Consider the following 26,983-nt stretch of genomic DNA (forward strand, 5'->3'; position numbering starts at 1 on the left):
TTCTAATTCAGTCTAAATAAAATGTTAAAATGCAACAATCTCTTCCAACATTCCCAATCATTACTTGCAAAATATTTTAAAATTGTGAAAACAAATGCTTTGACCTTGTGAGCTATGGAAATATTTAAAAAACAAATCTGCTATGCTTTTTTTAGCTAATAGTTGTAATTTGCATAGTTGAACCTTGAATGCAGTCATAAATAGATGCAGATCCAGTCTGGCATAATGCCCAGCAATGTTAGGGTGCCAGACAAAAAATCGGGTCAACCACTTACTAAGTAAGTCATTCTGTCTCAACAAGGTGATGTCTAACAAAGAAGCTACAAGGCTGAAGACAGATAACATATTCAGCTGCTGTTCAGAAAGACAAGAACTTTTCATTTATCAGGATAATCTACTACTTGTAATCAGTACACCGAGTGAACTCCCTCTTGTAGAAAAGAGAAAAGCCCATCAATTGTTTTTGCTAATTAAGATGAATATTATTCCTGTGAAATGAACCAAAAAGTTCTGTGTAACCAGAATCCCAAAAGAGATCTGCAATCTAAAAGAATAATTGCACAGAGTTTTAATTGAAAGGAAAGTGAGAACTATTTTTTTTTTGTCTCCGGTTTTTAGCTGCAGTGGTCTTTTACGTAGATTAGAAGTTCTTTTATGTTCTTAGTTTATCTAAGACATGATTTTCCATATATCAAAAACAGCTCTAGAATTAAAAATTCATGACAAAATGGCTTTATATTTAATGAAATGCTATTACTAAATATCATGCATTTAGGAATTATTTGAGGTAACAGATCATTTATTAACACATAAAGTCCATTTTTAGATTAAAATCTAGATGTTGTGACTGTTCATAGTAATGTGCATTTAATCTTTATTTGTTAAACACAGTGAGAGTTAGAAATGAGAAGGAGAGTGTTTTTTTCTTAAACTGGTATTAATTATTTTCAACAATTTATTTTCTTCTGTGACATTTATCTTATTTTTAGGATTAAGAAGCCTTCCAATATTGAAAAGGAGAAGTAGGAGGAAGCTCAATTTCCCATTCCTTAAGCAAAAGACACCCAACTTGAAAATATATTTGTATTTGAGTTAATATTTACATAATGGAAATCCGTAATCAGCAGAGTAATGTTGTATTTCAGAAAAGTCAGGGAAAACTCATGGAGGTGCATATGGTTATATATATAAAAATTAATTCTCCCCAAAATAATCTATTACTGTTTTTGTTGTAGAAACCCTTAAGGTTCAAGCATTTGTCCCATCATCTTTGCTTATAGTGTAAAACACGCAATTGGTCTCAAAATAAAAATAATTACAACTTCACTTAACATACAAATTTCCAGTAATAAATCACCTCAAATCAGGATACTGGCTGAATAGATTTATTTTCATGAAAAATGAAATGTAGTGCCTCTTTTCTGCCCTTCCCCCAAGCTTTCTTCACAAGATCAGCCTCAGGCAAAAATGGTTTTAAGTAGACTAAAGCTGCTGGTAAACACTTACCTTTGACAATATTATTGCCAAATGAACATTGCAGAAAAGGGTGTATGCAAGCACAAATGTCTGTGGCTGCAACCTACATGCAATCCTTATGCCAAGTGTCTACTGCTAATAGGCAGATATACACAAAAGAGATAGACTCTTTGATGGTTTAATCCCAAACATACTTAACTGTCACACAGTTAATTTTTTTTTTTTTTTAATTAAAGATGACTCTTGAGATATTCTTTAACATTTTTATGTTTGTGGATGAAGGAGGTTAAATGTAGTTCTTATGCAATTTTGCAACTCATTCTTTTCTTTCCCCCCTTAGTTCAACATGACTTTTCCTTCTTTTTAATCACAGTCATGCCCCAGAAGGATCCTCATTCCTGATCCCTGTGATTACCCGCGGTTAGCAGTCAGGTAAAAATACATCACAGGCATTGCCAAAGCAGAACTCATTGTTATTATCAGAGGGCTAGATCTATAGGTCAAAAACAAGTGTTTCAAAACAGCTTCACCTGCAGGTTTTACTTTCCTATAAAAAAAGTTTCAAAGAACAACTAACCTGCCTTGTTCATTGGAAATCATGTTATCATTCATCATAAAACTTGTGTTTTGCTATTGGTTTTCTTGAACACTGCCTACTTTGATACTGTTTATATCAAAGACAACAAAAAATCATTCCCACATATTTTAAATCTATCACTGTGTTATGCTCTTGCACATTAAGGTATGTGAATAATCTCTTTTTTTAAAGGGTCTTGAGTTCCTTTTGGGATTAGATGGAAAATCTTTCAAGTGTAACACTAAGAAGCAGTCACATTTCAAGTTGGAATTTTTGCTCCGATGGGATATTTTCTGAGTAATATTTCTTTCCATTTTAACAGTAGTTTCACTTCATGATGGTTTTATGTTGATTTCAGGCCACACTTTCGTGTAGTGAGAAAGAAATATTTTTTTACAAAGCGAATGCCCAAGACCTGTTGTAAAACATTTCTCCTTAGCAACTTACTCATAAGATTCAGTATAGTTTGCTCAGACATGTTATTTTAGGATGACCTTTACATGTACAATATGATGAATTTTTCTTTTTATTCGATTGTAAAGATGTAATGATCAAGGGGTAAAATAAATATTGCCTTTTCCAGCCATCAAAAAAATAAAAAAAAAAGGAGTGACAAAAGAAACCGTCTTTTTTTTTTTTTTTTTTTTAACAGCATGATGGCATGCAGAAGAAATGATGACCCTGTTTGGAAAATATGTATTTTTAAATTCACAGATAGAGCAAAGCCCTAGTGAAACATAAATAAGGATCAATTCTATACAATTCAAATAGCATCACATACTATGCAACTCACCGTTTTCCAGCCTAAAGAAGAGAGAGATTTATGTTCTCTCCTTCTGGAATGGAAATGTTTTTAGGTGTATGGGAATATATACAAGAAAAATTAAAAGTTGATCAGTCTGAGGTCAGTAGCATTTCTGACACAGATGCTAAATCCTGATTTATTTTCTTTGGAAGAATTAGTATAATGTTCGGCAAATCTGTCCTAGGTAGCTTACAGGATTTGAATATTCAAATATTTTCAGTTGTATAAGCTGTATAATTATGAAATTATACAGTACAGTTATTTCTCAAGCAATTTGGTAATCTTTTATTAAAATAATTTACCTTATGTACTTTGTTATCAGAAACAGAAATAGCTTTCTGCTTACCATTCTGGGAAAGATGGAATTCATCATTCTGCCATAAAGGCCCTAGAAAGCAAAGAAAATATTATTAGTTATCATACTTTCATCTGCAGGGATTCTAGCTGCCAAACAATGCATCAGTATCAAAACAAAAAATGAAAATATATGCTCAAATTGTAGATCAATAGTTTAATGCAGTTTTGAATATATATATTACATGTAGTTAGCAGGTACCAGATTAGGAAAAAAAAGCCTGAGCTATAATGTATATCTGTATGTAGAACTGCATGCCAGCTGGAATTTATCTGTACAGTGTTCATAAAATATGGACATGGGATCTTGGCATCCAACCAGTGATTGTGCTTTTGAAATAAAACCATGGGCTGGCTGTCACTCTTCTCTGGAGTCAGAGAAAACAAGGGGAAGCTTATGCATAAAGGGTCAAGGTATAAGGAGATAATTTTCAGCAAAATTTTAAAGATTTTCTTCTTAATTCTTAAAAAACTTTGCATATATGTGTATTTTTAATATTTTCATGATTATTAAAGTAATTAGTCAACAATTACATTTTGATGTAGAGAAATAGAGCTAGGGAGCTCTAATTTTGCAATGTTTAGGCTGAGTACAAAGTACGTCATACACCTCATCAGCATGCCTTCACTGGGCGTGGAAATGAAAGAGAAGTTACTAGTCAACTTTGTTCTTCTTTCTGTTCCATTCTCCCTTTCAGTCACTTACACCTGACATAGCAGTAGTTCTGTTCTCTTTAGACAGAAAGGAATCGCTGCCACCAGCTCCTTTGACTAAAAGCTGAGCAGAGCGATCATTTTCCCTCAGTATCTGCACAGAGAGGATTTTGACTTCTCTATAAAATCTTGTGCTACATGTCCCAGTTGTACAGTTCAAGAATAAAAAGTTATCAGGACAATAGGCTAAATTTTACTGTAATTTCTCACACAAAATACAACATCACTCCTACTGAAATGGCCAGGTAGAGTATAGGATCTGACTTGAACATGTTTTTCAGAGGTAAAATAAGGAGTTTCATCCAAAGGAAGAAAAACATTTATAACCCACTTTTAATTCTTCACTAGTTTTATCCTTTGAGAAAATTAAATCCAAAAGTAAATATGCAAGGGAGAGAATTAAGGGATTCAATTTAAAATTATGTTCAGAAAATGTTATTATAACCAAGAGAGAGAGTCACAAACCACTTCAAAAACAACATTGTCATCTAGGTAGTGCTATTTCCTTTAGAGAAGAAAGCTACAAACTGAACTAAATGTCATACTGATTCTGGGCTCTCAACATGACCGCACACACTGCTGAATGAAATGTCGCTGCTCATAGGTAAGGGAGTGTCCAGACAGAGAGGAATTCCCCAGACAGGAGCTACCTTCAAGGGGTTTTCCGTGGGCAAAAAGGGGGGTTTCCACAGTGCTCAATGCTGCAGAAATCCAGGCCCAATCTAGGTTGCAGCACAGCACAAGATATAGGGAGTCTGGATAAAGCTAATGTAAATCAGAAGAGTCCCCGCGGGCTGCTCTAATTTGCACGGAGATTCATTGGCCTGTATCCAGCCCTAAGTCTGAGCAGCTACGGAGATGGCTTAGAGCCACTTTTGCTCTGTTCTTTGTGGTCTGCATCTTTGGTATGGTGCTATGTGAGACATAGCAGAAAATATCTCCCTGGCTTTTTTTCTGAGACGCAGGAAAACGGGGTCTCCCTCAGCCAAAGGAGTAGTATTGCACGTAAGCGAACCTTCTGAAGATCCCTCTCAGCTAAGCCCTTCCCCAAAGCTTCTGTGTCCCCACATCCCACTCTTCTTAGTTTGCAGGCACCTCATCTGGGGGAGGTGACCATCAATCCCCTTCCTGTTCAGGATTGTTACAGAAAAAATCCACTCATTTCAGTGAAGTAATCCTTTGCCTTTCCTCTGCACAGCTTGCAAGTCCCCTGCCCCAAAGCCATAATCATTTTTTTCAAAGCTATTTACAAACCAATAAAATGTCACCATTTCATAAATGAACTAAAGTTCTCCTTGACCTCAAAAGGAATTATATTTGTGGAAGGGTGGATTTTGCCTCTAGATCTAATCTTCAATTCTTAAGATTCCACAATGCGGGTTACAATGCTGTAGGACACAGACTGAAAACTGTTGGCCCATCCCTGACATATCAGCCACATCTGGCAGCCTTGAGACAGACAAGTTGGTCAGGACTTTCACACCACAGTCTTTGCAGCTTTTGTCTAAAGTTAAGTACATGCCTTAATGTTCTTCTAAATCATGGCTTAAATCTTTACATGGATTCATAGGAGCAGAGCAGCTGAAAATAAAGTAGGTTTAGTATGATAGCTAATGTATGAGTTCTTTTTAGACATAAGTCATTTTTAATAACAAGTTATTTGCTTGTGTATAGAGGAGAATTATTATTTCAGAAATGAGTCAAGGCTTCTCCTAGCTTTGGCTTTCACTGGCTCAAATAAACAACCTCAGTGGATGTGAGCGTGACCACTCTAATCTCAAATCTGGTTTGAGAACTGCTAACAAGTTTTTGATTTGCTTTTTTTCAAATCTGATTTGTCTATTAATGTTGCAACTACTTTCTGTGTCTCTGGCAGCGGCATTAGAAATGTCAGAAAACCTTATTCAGTTCTGTAATTCCTGCTTGCTCACTGCAGTTGCAGAATCAATAAACAAAATTGTCTATTTTTCATTGCAGGCTCCTGAAGAGGGCAGCACGTTCTAGATGTTATTGAACTGTAAGCCCTGATGTGACAGCCCTGGCTTTACTATACTGCATGCAGAGGAAGGGGAATCAAAACATCCTGGATACTTTGTGTAGACAGTTCCCATGATACAAGAAGTCAGCAGATGTTCTAGGCTGTTACAGACCAAGGTCAAAGCTGTATTCGATTATTAAAGAGAACATTCAAATTAGCTACCTGAAGCAATGTATTTAGAAAGAGATCAACAAAAAACTGGAAAGGAGTGCTTCCACGAGGAATATGTTTTATCTTTAACACTGTAGATAACTTTTCCTATTGGCATTGCATTGACTATCAAAACTACTAAAGGGGTTAGATTTAATTATCTCACTTCTTTGCACATTTCATCTCAATTGCTATGGCAACATTCAGTTGCCTCAGCAGCGATATACACTTTAATCAGATATTTCTTCACTCATTTCTCTGTGCACCACAGCAGTGTAGTCAAATTTACAGCCAAACCCTGATGCATCTGATAACACTTCTTAGGAATTAATGGGTAGGTTTCCCCTGCCCATCACCCATACCCACAAATATTTCTAGAGGTTTGCACCCTGATGACAAAGGCTTTAGTAGATGAAAAGTGTGTATACATTAAATCTTTCATACTTCACTGATCCTATGTTGTTTTTCTGCCACCACTCCCTTTTTCACATGGCTTCTACTTGTTCAGTAACTTTTCCCATCAAACTAAGGGCAGGTCTTTTCATCCCTGCAGTAACTCTGTCAGGTCTGAGAACAGGAAACACAGTAATTGGGCAGACAATATGGTTCCTCCTGTATTCCACCCTGCCCTGAAAAGCTTTCTGTTTAATTACCTAGTCCTGATTAAATGCTTCGTCAGACTACATCATAGTTCTGTAAACTTCTTGGCCCAGAAACCAGGAACATAGGCTAAAAGAAAAGCAATTAGGAATGATGAGCAGATACTGGGGACTACATATTGAAATGCAGACAGTAAGAAGAGTCAGGAAGCTGAAAGTACAGGGGGGTGACTGAATTCTGTTTATGGGAAATCTTGATATTTCTGACATAGAATATCATCCTGTTTTAAAACATGTCATCATCAAGGTAAAGTGCGAGCAGAGATAAGTTTGTAATGGTGCCTAGCTTCTATGATGAAAAACACATTAGAAATGCATTAGATGGACTGAATTGGATTGGATTGCAGTCAGACATATAGGAAAGAATGATAGACATAGGGCATTAAACCATAATTCTGCAAATTCTGAAGAGTGTCTTTAAAAAGACAATTAGTTCACTTTGCTTTTTTACATCTCTGATGTAAAAAAGCTTTTTGATTCTACTTGCATTTTTCATAGATGCTGGCAAGTAATAAACTATCACAGCTCATTTTTAAATAAGGTGCTGGATTACTACTACTATTACTGTCTACTGGGTAGATAAAGCATTGGCTTGGGCCTCTGATGTCCAAGAGAGGTATAATGGAGTCAGTCAGAGTCAGAACCATGCTACATCTTGTCAGTGATAACGAAGTATGATTAGTCTCCCTGACCATGCAATATAAAGTCACTCTCTACAGTGAACATCCTTGTGCAAAATAGCAGCTTTTGTATCAGGCTTCATAGCTCAAGATACTGAAAGAATATAAAAGCCTTGCCTTATCACAACCTCAAAAACTGTACCCAGTGTACTTTTCATATCTGATGACATATGACATGAAAGCTCATGTTACATGGCATATTTTCTGAGTATATGGGGAGACTTTTCCAACAAGAGTGCTGAAACATAACATTTGTGGGCACACTATAGAATCACAGAATCTCAGAATCTCAGAATCATAGAATCATAGAATCATAGAATGATCTTAAAGATCACCTAGTTTCAACCCGTAGGAGGGACACTTCACATTTGGGTTGCCATAGCCCCATCCAGCCTGACCTTAAACACTTCCAGGGATGGAGCATCCATAGCTACTCCAGGCACCTTCTCTCACCATCCTCACAGTGAAGAATTAGTTCCTTATACCTTATCTCAACCTATCCTATTTTAGTTTAAAACCATTGGCCTGTGTCCTGTCACTACACCCCCCCTACTCTGGTCCCTCCCCATCTTTCTTTCAGGCCCATTTAAGTACTGGAAAGCCGCAGTGAGGTCTCCCTAAAGCCTTCATTTCTTGAGGCTGAATTCCCTCACCTTGTGTTCCTTAGGAGAGGTGCCTCAGCCCTCTGAGCATCCCTACGGCCTCCTTTGGGCCCTCCTGTGACAATACTGTTTCCTTATCCATCAGGAGAGCTTCTATATTTTTAGGGTTGTTCTGAAAGAAAAACTACAAGTTACAGAATCTCCAGTACATGTTTCCTATCAGTACTTATGGAGATGTACATACAATCCCTTTGAAATCAGTGCGTCTGATCAAATACATAAAAACTGTGTTTGCTGGACTGGTCCCAGGAGTTTAAAATAGGTATTTCCTTGCAGCACTGTATATATCACATAAGCTTTATATATAACTATGTAAGTATTAATAATGTGTCCAAACAATATGCCATAGAGAATGCAAAGATCATTTAAAGTTCAGTTGTAATTCTGCACTAAAATTGAAATGAAAAAAAAAAAACAACCCAGCAACTTATACCTAAAAAATTCAATATGCATGCATAGCTGAAGATCACAAAATGTTTGTAGTAACTTGTTCCACTTAGAAAATTCATTTAAAAGTTGATTCATGTAACATGGGAAGAGCTATGCTGATTTCCACCAGCTGGGAATCTGGTGCATGGTCTTTATAATAACAATAATTTTACAGTGCTGTAATTATCTATGCCATATACAACTAGGAGTGTACGCCAAAAAATATATTCCTTGTTTGAATATTTTTTAAACTGCAGATATTTGTAAAAGATATTGCAATCCCCATCCGGAACAGTGCCTGGTCATTAGATGTTTTTTGGACCACATGGGATTTTACTGCAGTACAGAAGAGAGGAAATATTCTGCATAGGCTTGAAGACTGTCTAAGAAATATGCACAGAACAGCAATGATCTGAAAATGTGGGGAAGGACATTTATTATTTGTTGTTCTTTGCTCATTGCTGTTTAATACATTCATTTTATGAATTTACAAAATATAACCAAATTTAAGGCTGGCATATATGGGATTATGTTAAATGTTTGTTATATATTCCAGTTATGGACCATATTTTCCTATCCTTTTGAGTTTTGTCTAGAATTGTATGAAAGACCTAGTCCAAAATACTATCAATAACATATATATATATATAAAGCTGATTTCTTAATGTACTTTAAACTTTATGAAGCACTTTACCTGTGTGTGTTTATTTGTAATAATTAGAAATAAAACTTTTTCAAACCATTTACCAGGGCTTCTTTTATCTTTCAGTAATAGTTTGTCCCCTTCTTCCTTCTTCAGTCCTTCTTCAAGTAGCTATTTCCTTTCCTAACCTGACATCTTTCCTCATTCTGAGGATAGCAAGCTACATAATCTCCAGCAAGCTACATAAGCTCCAAAACACACTTCAGAGAAGCTGGCACCAGGATTGTCCTTGGCATCCTCCCACTGCTTGGCAACACCCCTCCTGCTGCAAGCACATTCTCCACAAGCTGCTGCACGGTGGGTACATCTCAGATCCTCCTCCAGGTTCACCATTAGGGGCATTTACCTGGGTTTACATGTTTGGGAGGACAATTCTTTGCAGCATCAATGTCCCACCTCAGGAAGAGGAGATGGAATTCAGCACTCAAGTCTGAAGAACCTTTCTATAAAGCCTGATCAGTACAGACCTTGATGCCTTTGTTTAGGCAATCATCTTATTTATTTATTTATTTTTAACATCTTAACTAAGCTGGAGAGTGGAACTACTATGGAGGCACTGCTCCTTTTTTGTTTTAAACACACACATGCCTATATGCATATACATATATACAGAATTTATGTATGCTCTTACTGTTGCACTAGTACTCCCTGAAGGTATTATTATGTTGTTAGACAAATTAAAAGTAAACAAGAGGTAAAAAAGTGCACTTGAACTAAAAAATGTTTAAAAATGCCTACAGGCAAGACAGAAGTGAACAGCAGGAATTTCTCAGCTGTGTGTGCCTAGAAGTTCCTCTGGGCCTACTGACTGCACTCCCACTCTGCTGCAGGAAATGCAATTGCAAAGACTTTCATGCAAGTGTTGTGACTCTCGAGCAAAGTGATATGCATGATATTTTTTCTGCCTTAAGATAAACATAAAGGAAATTTCTCTTTAAGCTACAGGACTGAGTGAAGGGGTAGTGGAAATTCATAACAGAAGACCCGAGTGAAAGTAAGATAAAGTTTTACCCAGGCCAGAAGTGTAATTGAAGGTAGTCCTGCTAACATGAGAACAGCTAATAACAGGAAAGACTCAGCTAGAATTGGCGGGGTATATGAGACCAATTCTGGAAACTTTTCTCAAAAATTATCTACCGATGTAGTATTTTTACTAGAGGATACAGTGAAGCCTCATAAAGAACATCTCAGATGACTGAAGTGCAGAATTTGACATGGCCATATTGAGGTCAAAAACTCAATCATAAAAAACAATATTAGCAGCTTGTGTTGTATAAATAAATTTGGGGTTACAAGTCACACTTTATGCAGGTGCAAATGGTTGCACTCATCAGAGGTGAACCAACTGAATAGTTCCCTTATCTTTCCAAATAATTTTACTACTTCCTTTCATTCAAACCTCAGTCCTACATATGTCAAAGTGAAATAATTTGCTATGATAATTATTAGGTCTTTTACACTGAGAAACAAAAATGAGATGGCTCAATATTCCGGTCATATAATGAAATAAGGAACTGTAATTTAACCAGTTAATTCAGTTATTTTCATGACAGTGTTACCCAAGAGTTATCACTACCACAGTACATCTTTGTTAACTTAGAAGCAATAAAAAACACAAAGAAAAGTTGGACCTAGAGATGAGGATATGGAGATATGGTAGGAAGGAAGATTAAGAATGCAATTTGATCTGACTGTTACAATGCTGTAATTTCAATGGTACTACTGGAAATACTCCCTATTTGCACCAGGGCAAAAGAAAGCTTCTCTTCCTCTGATTTTATTTATTTGGAAACTGTATCTTACTAATGGCTATACTTATAGTCCGACTGCTATATAATGAAACGAAATTCAGTGAAAACAAAAGAAATATTAATACATTAATCAGAATAATATAACAAATAGTGATGTGGCTTTCTCCTGGTAAAAATGGAAATTAATCTCTTCTGCTTTGAGCACTTTGGCTCTAAGCTCAAGCCTTATAATCAGTGCATCATGCATACTAAAGGCAAGTAGCTCAGATTCATACAATTTTTTATGATGTGAAACTAAACAACTTGTATATGAGAGCCTATTTTTCCTTTAGAATAGAGCTCTGTGAAACAAGTCAAGCCTTACATTAAACAACAGCTTCCAAGACATTTGCCTTTGCAGGGCATTTCTGTGTTCAAAACTGCCAATATGAAATGTACTGTTTTTGTTCAACAGATCTGCTCTTTGGACTAAATCCAGATTCTAAGTTATTGGGAGAGACTTTCACTTCTGGATCAGGCCCCTTGTGTATATTCACATTCATGTATGATTACTTTAGTGGAAAAAGTGTTTTTATTCCCACTTCTGATGGAGTGAACTGAATTCTCTTTTGGCATTACTTACTGTATCAACAATGATATTTATGCAGTCTCAGTATGTTTAAATTATATACTAAAACTGAACTATCCCAATGAAGGGCAGTAGAAAAACTGCTCAGATTTAACTGGGAACATCTTTAGATATAGCAGGATGCGTGACATAAAAGGAACCCAGTTTGGCCTTTTGCAGCCAATGTGAACTTTAAAATATATTTTTATTAGTGAACAGAAAATTAGTTAAATCCTCTGAGACTTAAAGCACATGGAAACTTTTTATGCCATTTTCATAGTCACTTTTCATGATGCAATTGTACTAGAATAGTTTCCTTTTGTAAAACAATTCAATTGTTTAATTATTTTTGCCTACGAGTAGAAGACATTTAATAAAACTCACTTGTACGCTTTTTACATGTTCATATAATAAATGCTCTGCTTGCACTCTGTCCTTGTTGCCTTCTTTGGCAAAACTTGGCACATGCTGTAGGTTCATGTTTTGCTTATTACATGCAATATTTTAAAGAACATTTGCGGAAACAGTATAAAAAGTAAGGTTAATGTGCACATGCACGCACATGTGTGTTATGGCTGGGACTGCCAAAGGAGCACGAAGAACACAGCCCCTCACCCCTGGTGGAAATTCCATAGAAGGCAGGCTTCCATGGCAATTCAGAATATGCACAGAAGAAAATTTTGCTGCATTTATTCAGGTATGCACCTTAAAGCAAAACTTCAGTGCAGTCAAGTACCGCACACATAGTAATGAGCCTTGCAATTTCCTGACTAGCTTTTATGAGGAGGGCTCATACCTCTGTCTGTCTCCTCTCTTTGCTTCTTATGTCCTGTTTTCCATCCTCCACTCCCTCCTTCCTTAAGCCTTCACAGCAACCTGATGGACTTAGCAGGAACTGGGGTCATTGTGGTGATCAATGAGTTGGGCTGTTGAGCATTCAGCCATTGATCACACTGAATAGATTCATATATCTTAGGCATGCCATCACAAGCAGCTGCTTCTACTTAGCTTGCCAGCTTTCTGTCACCTCGAGGATTCAATGAGGTTTAGAGGCAGTGTGAGAAGGTTATATAATTCTGTCAAGAGATCACGTCTTTGATTTTTTTTTCATCTACCAGACCTACATGAATACCCTTTGGGGGTCTATCACAGACCGAGAACTTTCAATATATTACATACCATAACACAGCAGTACAAAGAGTGCCATATAAAATATATAAACGTCTTTCCTTTGAACAGAATAGCGGGAGCCTTCACTTCTTTCTTTTATGAAAGAACATTACATAATGTTGAAGAGAAACTACTGCTGTATTCATCTGTGCATGCACATGCTTTGCTTGTAATCTGAAACATATTCCCATAAACTGTCAGGTATTATCATATCTTGGCTTCCTTCTCTCTCTGATGTTTAAATATTCTGTGCCCAACTTGCAAGAGCAAAAAGTAACTTTAATCGCTTGGATAAAATATTCTCAGTTTAAAAACTTTACTGGGAAAAATATATATATTTTAAAAGGACACTGGCAAAATGAAAACCACTTTCTCATCTAGAAGCTTGTCAAGCAGTGTAGCTGAAAAAGATTAAAGACCCCTTTTCACTCAATTTTCTCCCAGTTTACTTAGCACAGGTAGTTTGTGCTCTGGTTCACGTGCACTGAAGTACAAAGCTGCCCCAGCTTTTGCTGTTACTGCTTCCCAGTGCCTGTTCTGCCCCTCCACTGCAAGACTGCAATCCCAGTGACTGGCTGGGAGATGAGGGCAAAGACTCTTTCAATTAACAGGCAATACGATGGAGGTGGGTAACATACAGGCGCATGTTTCTCTCTCTCGTCCCTGTAGGTTGACAGTAATTTCCAGCAGAGCTGTAAGATGGACAGCTGTGAGCAGAATTATCCAGAACCGTGGCAGCGACATCTGGCATAGCTCGTCTGTCAAGGACCCATGACAGGAAGGGTGGTTGGCAGAGCAGCTCTGCAGGCAGGGGGCTGCTGGAGACACACTGCAAAGATCAGAGCCGAAAACCTCTCCAAACAGCAGGCAGAGAGGGAAAATAAGCACAGTGCCCCAAATCAGGACAAAGCAATGTTCTAGTGGAGTCCTGTTCCAAAGTTTTAACATAAAGCTAAGAGGATTCACAGGCCTTAGGCAGACTGGATGCACTGGGCTGGGCTCCTGCTAGAGACAAAGATGTGTGTGGGGGGGAGAATACGAAAGTGTTCAAGATTAATTACTATGATGATGCTAGGAATATTCCCCAGTCTTCCAAATAATGCTACTAAACATTCACAGAGCAAAAAAGTTTGCAGACATTTTCTAGGAATTAAAAAAACTCTCCAACATTAAGAAAGATTTTCTTTTTTAAATTGGTCATCTTGAAAGAATTCAAATTGACAGTGTCCCTTTTAATGATACACTTCAAAGCTTTATGAAATCTCCTTGTCAAATGAGGCTACTGCTTTAACACATATTCAAAGAGGTGTATGCAGCTTGAAAATGGATTAAAGAGCCAGGAAAAGAGGTCATTTTCTGCTGTGTGGTTGCAGTTCCAGGGCTTTAATGAATCTGGAGAATTTAAGAATAAACTAGGCACATAAATTAAGTTGATTTACTATGCAATCTGCTACTTAAAAAACAATGAAATAAAGACCCAGGTCTTCTTATTCCACCACCTTGCCTTTTTTTACACTTTATCATAATAAAAAATGAAAATAAAGTGATAGCAGTCAGTCTCACAGGATTTCACATTAGCTTTTCACATAAACCAGGTGCAAGCTATTAAGGATAGGCTTCCTCTGTATTTTAAAAATTCACTTAAAAAGGAAAGAAATGTTCAGCGCTAATCTGTACAAGTTGGGAAATTTGGTTGTCTGTCTTCGCTGAACTGGATGAGAAGTTTGGATCTTGTACTGTCCACTGAATTCACATTAGAAGATAAAAAATTTAAATAGAAAGTTATGGGAGTGGTGTTTTTAACAGCAGTGATTTTAATTGAAATTAAAACAAATTCAAACACATCTCTCCATGTTAGGTTTGATATAACCCATTTCAAAACAAAATCCATCACTCAGGCTAGAACTAAGGTGACATTGTCACTTTAAATCACAACTCTGTATTTCAGCAATTGGCATCTCATGAAGTGATTGTGCCGCTTGCAAAATATTCAAGGACATTATTAAACAACATCTACAACCTTCCTAATGTTATTTAAAAGAAAAATCAGGTTTTTCATCTCTCTAATTTCTTTGCCTCTTCAAATGCTCTTATTAACATTCTTTTTCACGCATCATCCTTGCTCATTTTCTTTCAATTTTAATTATTTTTTTTTCTTTCTAAATTAATCCTTTGTTTGAACTGTTACTTTTGAGAGAGAAGAAAAGTTATACAAGGAACAACTGAATGTTTGCCAGTTTGCGTTGGGTCCTTTCATTCTCTTTTTCTGAGGCCAGATCCTACAAGGTGCTGAGCATCAGCCAGCTTATTGAGCACTGAGGGTGCTGAAACTTCCTTGCAAGAGCATATTGCAGGATCATGCCTTGCACAGCAAGTTCTCCAAGTGACAACTATTTATGTTTCACTGAATAGACTTAGCATAAATTTTAACATCTCTGATATGATTGCCTTTTTTAAGGGGAAAAAAAGAAGAAGCATTTTCCATGAACGTATCACTCAACACTTTGAAAATTAAGTGTAGAGCAATGCCACCCAAAAAGTCTGGCAAAGAACCAGATGTCACAGTTGCAAATGCACACCAAAATTGGAATACATTACAGGCAATTACAAGGTATGTAAGCTCTTCTGTGTTGAGAAAGTATCTAGATCACTTAGATCCCTGCAAGTCCTGTCAGTCAAATAATAACTCATAACAAACATCACCAAGCAGGCATGGAAGCAAAGCATGAATGACCCCCAAAGCACTATACACGTTGTGCTATTCAGGCAGATTGCTTTTTTTTTTATGTTTGTGTGTAGGGGGGGTTTATGTTACAAGTGCAGCATTAAGGAATATTGTACGTGCATATCATAATTAAAATAGAAATTTATATTGTTTTAAAGAGTCTTTTGAATTAATAACAGTAATGTTAACCTAAGTTACTTATATAACCCTTTTCATTCTGCTGTGCAGATAGTATACATATTCACTATCTCAACTTCCCTCAGATAACCACTGATTTTTTCTTTAGCAGATAAATTAAATATTCAGCCACTAAGCCTGAGGTTGGACTGACCTGGTTTGGGGATCAGGACTGGAATACAGTTGTATAAATACATATACATGTCAGTATAGTACTATGATTTATGCTACAATGTCCTAGATATATAAAAATCTCTTATAATATAGAACCTTTCATTTGGAAGGGTGCCAAGCATTTAAAAACAAAAACCTCACCCTTTTCTTGAAATCTGAATCTAACAGTCCTTCCTGACAACAGAAGTGACAGTACAAAGATGTAATGTGGAAAGCGGGGATGATGACAAGCTGAAAAGTTGGTATACAGGCAGTGTCCATGCAGCTCATACCGCAGTAACCAGCAAAAGACCAAAGCAGCACTATGAAGCTCGCCCTGACTACCAGCAATCAACTTGGTAAACAGTACACTGAAGATAGATTCCCACAAACATTTCCCAGTAGTTTGCTGAGAGATAATTTGCTTAGAAAATGCTAGCAGTACATTTCCATTTGAGAATAAATGCAACTCTTAGCCAATTAGAGAATGACTTTACATCAGTTCCATCCTTTCATGATTCTGTACAAAATAACATAAATTAACTGCGCATGCCTCAAAAATCTCCTATTAAAATGCAGCCTTTCAAGACAGAGAAATGACAAGCATTTATTCTGAATATACACAAGCGAAACAGTTAAGAAATACTAGATGAGGAAGGGAAAAAAAAAGAGGAAAGAAGACTGAAAATTCTTTGCTCTCAAAGAATAAATTTTGAACTAGTTTACTCAGTTCATATCAGAAAATATCAAGCAAAATACTTCATTTTTCAGAACATATTTTATTTTAGCCATTGAGAGCAGCTATTCTTAATCATACTTCTGTTGCTATTGGTTTTGTTTGATTTTGTTGTGTTTATTTAATCTATCTTCCTCTCAAGCACAGATATACAACCAGGATTTGGATTTGATGCGTGTGGGTCCATTCCAACAGAGAATATTCTATGATTCTATTCTGTTCTATACATACTCTCCCCCGCCCTCCTTTCCCCAAACTGACATAACACATGTTGCATCAACAACAAAATCTTGTGATTTTTTTTATCCTTACTATCTGCTAGTAGCCATATAGCATCAGTGTGTATGAATACATCAGCAAAAATTTGTTTTATTGTGTATATTTCTTATATTAGAGGTTCACCTTCCCTAGAAAGACATCAGATTAGTTTGTTCTATAGGCAGTTCATAGTGGAGTTCTTTTTGAATAACTTTCTAATAAGTAAATGAATGTACTGGTTTCCACTGATTGAAAGTGCCTCCATCAGTGTACAAAGGCAGACAAAGAAGCCTTTTCATATTTCATCTGTTCGCAGGTCATTGAATTGATTCTTTATTTAATACTGAATAGACTTCAAGATTCTGTAATTAACATCCAGCGAACTGCTAGTACATGAACTCAGTACTCTCTATATTATGGAAGTGATTACTTCTTTTTTCTCGTGACCCTGCTTTCATTGGCTGTTCTGAAGATTTACCAAAAACTAGATGGTTCTGCCCTCAGCAATCTAAAAGAGCTTTATCAATGGAGTTATTTTCCTTTAGATGTCAGACTCAATGAAAATGCTTACTTTTAATAGTGAACCAAAATGACTTTTCTAAAATTGGTTGACGTTTATCCTAAATGTTATTTCTATTTATTGTCTTCTTGCTTTTCTAAGGATTTCCAGGATTTTTAAGAGCTTGCCAGGTTTTCAAGGGTATGCCTTTTTTAATACTTGTAGTTACCATTATACATAATTAAAACAAAAGTATCTGAAGTGCTTCAAAATAACATGCAAAAGAATTTGAGATAAAACAACATTAACAATGAGAGTACCTCAAAAAATGTAATTTAACAATATACAAAATAAGGAAAGCACAACACAAAATTCCTATATCAACTCAAGTGCTAAAAAACCTGTACCGGAGCCAAGATACCTGGTATCTTTATCTAAGCCTCCAGGAAATCAAGTTCAAAACACTGTAAAACGTTAAAAATGGGCAATCTAACTACCAAAATCCTTAAGTTCTCAACCAGATTTCTAGGGCACTGAATGAGTGTTTTTGATAGGGATCTCACATTAAATTGACCTTTCCTGGTGAAAAGATGCATTACCTGTTACCAGCTGCTAATCCTGCCTTGACCTGCCCCATGTCCCAAGGCGATGGAGGTGTGATATACTGTTTTCTTTCTTGTCTGGAGCAGTTTTCCCTGCCCATGTAATTCAGATGCATATTATCAGTAGTGAGAGGCCACATAATTAAGTGGAGAGCAAGTACTAGGAGCACGCTGGCTTTAAAATGAAGGAGGGGAGATTTAGGTTAGATGTTAGGAAGAAATCCTTTACTTAGGAGGGCAGTGAGGCCCTGGCACAGGCTGCTTAGAGAGCTGTGGGTGCTCCATCCCTGGAGATGGTCAAGGTCAGGTTGGATGGTGCCCTGGGCAACCTCATCTAGTGCTGGCAACTTTGCCCATGGCAGAACGGTTTAAACTAGATGTTCTTTAAGGTCCCCTACAACTTAATCCCTTCTATAATTCTATGACTTACATCATGACTGAGGTACTGGAGGCATATGTGATTTTGAAGAACAGCTTTGCTTCCTTAAGGCATCAGTTTACTTGGCTGGATAAGAAGCCCTGTTCTGAAAATCATGGCTGTACCACTCAAGTTAAGCATTACTTGTAAATAAATGAAGGGGATGCAAATCTTTGAATTTTAAAAAAGATGTTTCTAAGGAACACTGATAATGAGGCAACCAAGGCTGGGGAAATGTGCTCTGTAGGTACAAAAGCAGTGCCAGATATCTTCTTTCCTGTTTGTGGGTCTGTTGTGCAGAAAATGTACTCAGTCTCCTGCAGGAGAAGGTAAAAGTGCTGAGTGTTTGCTGTAGGCATCCAGGAAAGGTTGCTTAACCACCAGTGACTGAACCCCAGCAGCACTGGCCTTTCGAACTGAAAGAGCCTGGGAAGATATTTATAAAGCAAGCAGCATTTTGGTCCTTGAGGGAAGTGCACCCTTAAGCTGAACCACGTGTAGGATGCTGCTGAACACTTTGCCTCATAAGAACCTCTTCTCAGGGGGGAGAAGTGTTGGGGGGTAAATAAAAGGGGATATAATGTAAAACATTTCTATAATATGATGGTGATAAAAGCAGAATCAAAGGAGCAGGTAAATTACTACATGAATTATATTGTATTTGTGTACTGAAGAAAACATGTAAATCTAGGACTTTTTTTTAGACAATACTTTGAAGACAGCTGAGAAATAGATGTTTCTGTTCATCTTTGATCTTCATAAAGTTGAGCCATTTTTAGAAAGACAATTGTTAAAACTATTAATGTTCTTGGATGGAGCAGCACAATTTACACTAATTGTTACTGGAGTCTGCCTGGTGAGTGACTGTCAATGTTTTCACATGAGGATCCCAGCAAAAAATATGCTCTTTAGCCTTTATGAGACCAAAAAACCACAGACAATTTGGGTGAAGAGCTGGAAAGTAACCTTCATTGTTTCATTTGTAGTGAAAACTGCTGCAGTGACAGAGCAAGCACAGAGACTGTGTCCCTATATTCTCTGAAAATAGAGTTTGCTTTGGACTCCAATCCTGTAATAAAAAAAAAAAATCCCCTCTTGCCAGCTGTACAAAGAAAGGAAGTGACATCACTCTGAAAATAAATATAGAAATAGGTTTTCTGGAAATATTTATACTTTGTTGTTGAGTAGAATGCTGAATGTACAGCCAAACAGAGCCCACTGCTCAGTTTGTACCACTTGAAAAGGGGAAAGTTTTAAACTCATAAAGATTCTCAGTCTAAGGATATTTTTTTTTCTTTCAAAATAACTGACTCTTGACACAACCTTTTCTATTTCAAAGGCCAAACATTTCCCTCACTCCCAAGTGTTCTGCAAGCCTTAGGGATATATTGTCCCTGGCAAAAATGAGATAGCAATATCCTGGGAACGGGTGATTTCCATTAGGGACAAGGAAATCACTCCAAACCACATTTCATTCTGGTTACAGCATTTTAATGAGATTTGCAAGCCCATTGGAGTCTGTCTCCAGAAACATTCGGCACCAACTTCTCAGCCAGAGTCCTAAATGTTGTTCTGAAATCTCAGCAGAGAGTGGATCCTAGGACTCCAGCTTTGCTGTGATATTTCTTACATTATAATTAGTATTGACTAATTAAGGGGTGACTAAGTATTGACCTCCTAATTAATTTTGAAAGAAGCTGGATGACTGGAAGTACCTATCAACATTTGAGAAGGAGCTGCTTAATTGTTTCCTGGAAAACAGCTTTGAAAAATCTTTTTCAATAACTTCCAAAACCCTTCATGATATGGATTTCAACTTAATCAAGAGAGCTACTCTTATTCTAATGAACACAAAACATCCTATGAGAATTCAAGCAAGTATCTGTATGGGAAATAATAAAATCACAGCTAGCAATGTAACTCTTAATGTGCAATAGGAGTGTATATATGAGAATGCGAATGAAAGCACCATCATCTATCTCTCCATGATCATCTCTCCGTCACTGATAGCTTGTTTGCAGACAGTATTGCACGAATCCAAATATTCCATTGCCTTGACTCTGAGTGCAAAAGCAGATCATTGAGAAAAGGTTCTGAGACACTATGAATATAAAATAATGAAGGGTCTGAAATGACTGTTAAAAGAAGTAAATGGTTAAGTAGCAAATCTATAGAGAAAAAGGTGATTTTAGTTTTCTCAGAAATGAACTATGATTCAGATTGTGCTGTTTGTTTTGTTTTGTTTTTTATTTTCACATTTTGAATTAACGTAGCATGAATTATGTTGCATGAAACAATGACAATACCTGAATTCTGCTCATGGAAATTACTCATCCATCAACCACTGTCAGGTACATTCGGAAGCACATGCATTCAGTTCTGCACTGTATGTTCAAACAGCTTATGCGTCAATAGTGCTAGTTGTGAAAATAAAAAAGCAGAGATAAGGAAACTTTGGGATCCTTCTGTACTGACTTTTCTGTGACCCAGGAAAGAACAATGAATGTTTGCTTTCCCTTGGAGGGGTTGCTGACAAGGCTACACAAACAAAGGAGCAGGAGCTCAGCTGGTGCAAATTAGGACAGTTGCATTGGCTTAATGGATCTGCATCCTTTCCACCAGCTAAAGATGTAGACACAAATATTAAAGGTTCCCTCATTATATTTTACTCAATCATGAATCCTTTCACAACTCTTCAAACAGAGTTTTTCCCAAGCAATAATTCTGTGGTAATGTTCAAGGGGGCCTGGCCATATCCTGCTATATGCTTCATTCATTCCTTTTCCCAGAAAAACTAACTAGTATGTCAGAAAATGAGCAGATAGGAGCCAAGCCTGTATTAACCTCAGTAAAAAGGCTTTACACTATTCTTAAGAATGCCTTTTTGATGGAGAAACAAATTCTGTATACATCCATATATTTTAAAAAATTAAGATAGATCATATACAGAAAGGCATTCATCAAATTTTACAGCAGTCTGCCAATATGTCTTCTACAGAGGTCTGAACTGGGGTGATATCATGTTTGTCTGGAAACCAATTTTTTTTTAGGTAAAAGAAAGCTTCAAATACTATGTCATTCTCATCAGTGCCATTAGTGGGGAGTAAACTCTGCCCTTGTAAATCCATTGATGTCAGAGGTTTCAGATCTCTTTCTAAATGAGTGTGGAGTTTGGCATAGTGTCTAAATGAGCAGAATCAAAGTGTACAGTTCTTGGACATTGCTATTGCCGTTGCTATTAGAAATTCCAGTGGTTTCTAACGCTGTTATTTGGCAAATCTATTTTGGGTGAGAGCCATAAGACTACTCTACGATTGCTCTTGGAAAGGCTGGTGCTCCAGCAGCAATCAATACAGCCTAGTAAAAACAAAGGAAACTAAATGAGTATTTCTGGTAGTGACCATAGTGACATCTAAGCTTATAAGTGTGCTGCAATAATAGCGGTTTTTTACAGTTTGATGATACTTAAATTGAACATTCTTTTTAGGAGGATTATAACAAAAAACAAAGAGAAACAGACAACAACAACAACAACAAAAAAACACCTTCTGAAAACAAATGTGAAGAGAATTGGCACAAAGACTGAAAGAAGGAAACAAAGTAGAATTGGGACAGTAAGCTGAGCAGGAAAGTCAGGAGGCCCTGCTGACCAGGCATAGGCCCTGACAGAGGACTGTTCAACATAAAATAGGATACTGAAGTGTTATAAAGCTTTATTTTCGGAAGAATAAAAGAGCATAGGTTCCTTAATGTTAATTTGAAAAAAGCATTTTTTTCTGTGGCAGGGGAAGCTGGCTAGTTTTTTGGCAATAAAGCGCAAGCTGATCTGGGAAGAATTCTCTAGCACTATGTATATCATAATGTAAATCCTTTTTGCAAGGGTCACATGAAATCACTATTAAATTTATTTATTGGTGTTCTGATTTTGGTGTTTTGCTGAAGCTCCAGAAATGGGTGCCAGCCTAAACTGTGAACTGCTTTAAATCGCTTCTATCCAGGTGATGATGAATGCTCTCTAGGTTTTATCTGTAAAGTGGAAAAAAATAAACAAGAATACATTACTCAAACCCCAAGAATTTTTAGAAGCTGAAATTCATTTAAGGGAACACTCGAGTCCCGTCTACCACCCACTGAAGTGATTAGGAATTTCAGCTAAGTAAAGAAGGAAGGTGAGACTGAAATGCCCATGTAATCAACATTCACAAAAAATCTAATACAACGTTAGAACTCTTTTGAGATAATTGCAAACATGAGAGCCCTGAAATAACAGTGAAAGAAATGAAGGAGACTTTTTAAAATTCCCAACTTGTGCCTTCCTCAAAGTGCAATTCAAAACTGATTAAAAGTATTAAATCCTTTTTTATGCAAAGGGTTAATAACAATAATTCAAATAGTGGTGTGGTGTCCCATGGATACTCAATAATGAAAATTCAAATGCTCATTTCTTTAAGCTTTTTGTGTCGCTTTTCTAGATAATTGGTTTTTTACCTAATTTTTTAGGCTATTTAATAACACCACCTGCTAGACATCTCATGTAAACTCAGCAAGAGGAGGCATCCTGAGTAATAGAAAAGACTTCTGCTCATTTTAAAGCTCAAATTCATACTTTTCTTAACAAAGGAGATTCCCACTGTTAGAGTTTGGCAACCGCCAGGCCAACTGCATTGGGGAAGATTGGATTAGCAAGGGCAGCTGACTGTGCGGTAAAGACTCCACTCTCCAGCAGGATTTTTATGTAAATTCCATTACAATTCATGCTTTTTGGAGATAATGAAATGGATACAAAACACTCCAAGGTTTCCAAGTCAGCAAAATAATGAACAGGAACATTCAGAAAGCTGATTAAATACATTTTTGACATTTGGACCCTTGTATGAATAGAATTGGCACTTGTGCAATGTATCACATGGAATTTGCTTTTAATACCACTGTCTAAAACCCATAGCTTTTCAGGTTATTAGTGATGTGTGAACATCAACTATCAAGAGTTTTTCACAGTTTAAGCTCTAATAAACTGTATCATTTTCCATGTGTTTGCCTGAAGGCAACTTTCACCAAAGACTCAGCCAAATATTTTCAACTCAGCAGCTTTAAACAACTGTCTGTGAGTATGTCGTAGCAATCATTATCTATGAGCTTTAAATAAGAAGAGTCTGGGGTCAAGAGGGGCCATTACCATGATCTCTACTCTAATCTTTTGCTTAATATGCAGAATTTCACATGTTCATATTTACTCAGACCATAGCATATTTGAACTAAGACCTGGATGAATACTCTGATATTTCCTCAATTTTATATTTATTTATTGATTAAAAATTAAAATATGCATATATGTGTAAAAGTAGAAATGGCCACGCATAAGCACACACTAGGCAGTTTTAGGTCAAAAATACTCTGACATTATTGAATGCTGCCTTCCTTCTAATGCAACTGATAAGAAAGCCACTCAATGTAAAAGATATAGTGACAAGACTACCATTGCACTGAAAGTGTTCATGCCACCAGGTTCACTAGTCTGCTTAAACAGTAAAAATACAAAAGATATAATAGAGAGGGCACAGATCGTTATGCACATGTATTACTTAAGAGCTATGAAATGCCTTTGTGTATCTGTGCCACTCTTTTATTAGTGACAGTCAAGTTCTCAGGTACCTCAACAGACGTATCCATTCAGCAGCAAGATTCAAGGCAAAACTGGCTAATACTGATAATGCTCTGTGTATAATATTTGCAATACAGTTTCTCTACAATGCATATAAACAACATAAAAAGCAATGATTGTTTCAAAAGTCTTTCAAAAAAGGAATCAACCAAGATCTGAACCACAACAGTGTGTATAATGTGAACACCTAGCTATTAAAGTTCATTATGATGATTGATGAAGTTAAAATGCCAATTAATGAATTAAATTTACAAGTTCTCTTGTTTAATGAAAAATATTGAGAAGCTACAGAAAGTAAAATGTGAGAAAAAGCTATTCTTATAAGATCACATTGGTCATACTGCGTCATTTAAGAGTAGATGCAGTAGACTTTTCTGAAACAAAGAAGGGCAGAGACTAGCTATAAACAAATGTGATTTGTGTTGTCTTTTTTTTTCTAGTTCCAAATGGCTCATTTGGTTATAACCATATACCTTTCTTTCTAGGGAAACATTTTGCCAAATGCTATCTTCAGGGGTAAAAAAAGAACATGAGAAGCAACAGAGTCAGAAAACATGTTAGGATCAGCTCTGCCTTCATTATTCTAAGCTGTAATTACTCTGAAAAGTACTATTAAGCTAGCTACTCAATAGACCAGATTTAGCTACCTATATTCATTCAGGCTAACATACTAGCCATCAATTAGTTCTCCTGGGCCATGCTCTGAACATCATTACATGGTGAACAGTTACTAATATGAATAGTCCCACTGATTTCAATACAATTATTGAAAAGAAAGAAATGACACAAGATGGGTAAAGTCAGTATCAAAATCAATCTCCACAGGAAAAAGGATGGCAGAACCAAGTCTTCTGGGAGTTGCCAGTTCACTTAACACTATATTCAAATGCACTGAAGAGCCTTCATGTCTGATAGACTAAAAAGCAGAGTGGAAAAATGCTTCTAATTAAGAATGAAGGAAGAGGAGTGGAAAATCTTATTTCATTTTACTAGAAGAATTAAGAATATATCCAAGATACAGCAGAAGCAACGGAACAATAAAAAGCCCCCTTTTTTTGCTGTTTAGGAAATGATCAGAGTGGAGTTGCTCTTTGTCACAGATATAACACTGTCTTCAGGTGGTCATTGTTTCCATGTAACCTCTGAACCACACAAACCCTTGCCAACATGCCCTTCAAATATTCTGTTGTTTACTTTCAGTGAGTGATTTATAACATTTCACAGCAAGGAATGTATCACATCCATTAAACACTAAGTTGTAGGTTTCTAAATCATAGTTATCCCTTTTGTAGTCCTGTGCCTGACTTGTGTTTCAGAAAAGAAAAATATATTTTTCTGTGTTTCTGTACTGCCAATTATTTATTCAGCACTGGGTTCCACTGAAATCTCTTGAAAACAACAGGAAAAATGTCTTTTTTTTTTTCTTTTAAAAATACATGAGTTTGCTTGAAATACACATCAAGGGACAGTATAATTATGACAAACCATTTGATGAAACTTGAGCTGAAACCACAGCACAGTGTATCTTCACAGCTAAGACAGCTCATGAGGGCTGTTGGAAGAATCCCTTCTGAAGAAAAAATGTAAAAATATCCATACAGGGGAGGATGTAAGAAACTAGGATTTTTCCTTAAATTGGAGAAGAATGGATCTAATGATTTTGGGAGAAAAGAGATGGACTGGACTTGATCTCCAGCTGGCCCATCACATTCAATATTACTGCTTCCTTCAATGATTTCTGTAAACACAATTTAGTAAATCACTTGAATACATATTTAAAATTATGTGTAAGAATAATCCCAGTGAAGTCAGTGAAACTATTTCTGTGTCAGACAAATGCTCAAAGGTAAGGCAGGCTGAAGCACATAATCCTCTCAACATGATGCTTTCAAGCCATCCTTGAAGCTTGGTGAGTGAAAACACAGTCATAGAGGGATGCACATCATCTCACCCATCCTGCCTCTGCCCACTCTTTTCAGGCTATCAACTCCTGGCTCCACAGGGAGGGCAGCTTTGAAGCACAGTGTGGACCTCCCTGAGCACTTCTTGCTGGCTACGTAGCAGAATCTGCTGCATTCAGAAAAAAAATTGTGTTTTAGAGAAAAGATTTGAATCTAATGCTTTCTAGAGTCTTCTTAAACTCATCAAGCCATCAAAGATTTTTTGTAGAGGATCGGTATATTTCCTCACTATAAGCCAAGGAAAACCTTCTACATAAAATCTGCCCAGCTTAGACATCCTTCTTAAGGAACCAGTGCTCTAAGCATGGTGGGAAGGTGCCTAACATAACACTCTGGAATTATTTTGAGGGTCCAAGGAATGCCCCAAGCATAACTGTGTCTAGCATATATAGTATGTGGTCAATTTTGTAATCTATAAAAATTATTACTTTTCAAATGTAAAGATGTCTGCACTAAATAAAGAATGAGAAAGGGAAGACAAAGCAAATCCATCTCAACTTGTGCAGTCGACAACAAAAGCATTCCTGCACATGCACATGAGGAAATTAACAGCATTCCCCACATATTCATTCAAAGCAGTGAACATGCTGTGCTGGATGCACATACGCATTACAGAAACAAAATTGCTTTAAATAATCAAAATACACAAAGGAACATTTTTCTGTGTGGCTGGAAATAATCCTGACAAATGTTAATGTTTTGCAAATGAAAAACATTCTTCCAGGAACAACAGAAAGAAAAAAAAAAAAAGGAAAAAAAAATCAGCAAATTTTCAGACACATACAAAGTAAGCTCCTTTATTAACCTCTGTTATACTACCAAGATGTATACAAAAATCACTGTGTGATGAGTAAGTACATTCAATTTTTTTTTTTCTTGAATTATGAATACACTTTGACAAGATTCAGAGAAGGTGAACTGCATGATTAAAGATATGAAGAAGCTTCCATATGGCGAGATACTGAAGAAGACTGGACTATCTGAGTTTAGAGAGGAGTAAGGTAGCAGCAGATGTTG

At 36.6% G+C, this 26,983-nt stretch overlaps 1 protein-coding gene across 7 annotated transcripts in view; it reads right to left on the reverse strand.

The window, feature by feature from the left end:
• ADGRL2 (adhesion G protein-coupled receptor L2) overlaps positions 1-26,983 on the reverse strand; it is a 389,339-nt gene that overhangs the window by 170,956 nt on the left and 191,400 nt on the right. For all 7 annotated transcript variants that reach the window (XM_090146448.1, XM_090146453.1, XM_090146451.1 and 4 more), the window contains one exon: positions 3,205-3,246. The gene's annotated coding sequence lies outside the window, so the exon portion shown is untranslated. The remainder of the gene's footprint in view (positions 1-3,204; positions 3,247-26,983) is intronic.

The sequence above is a fragment of the Phasianus colchicus genome, chromosome 9 (assembly GCF_987193195.1).
Source record: "Phasianus colchicus chromosome 9, bPhaCol1.hap1.1, whole genome shotgun sequence".
NCBI classification, from domain to species: Eukaryota; Metazoa; Chordata; class Aves; order Galliformes; family Phasianidae; genus Phasianus; species Phasianus colchicus.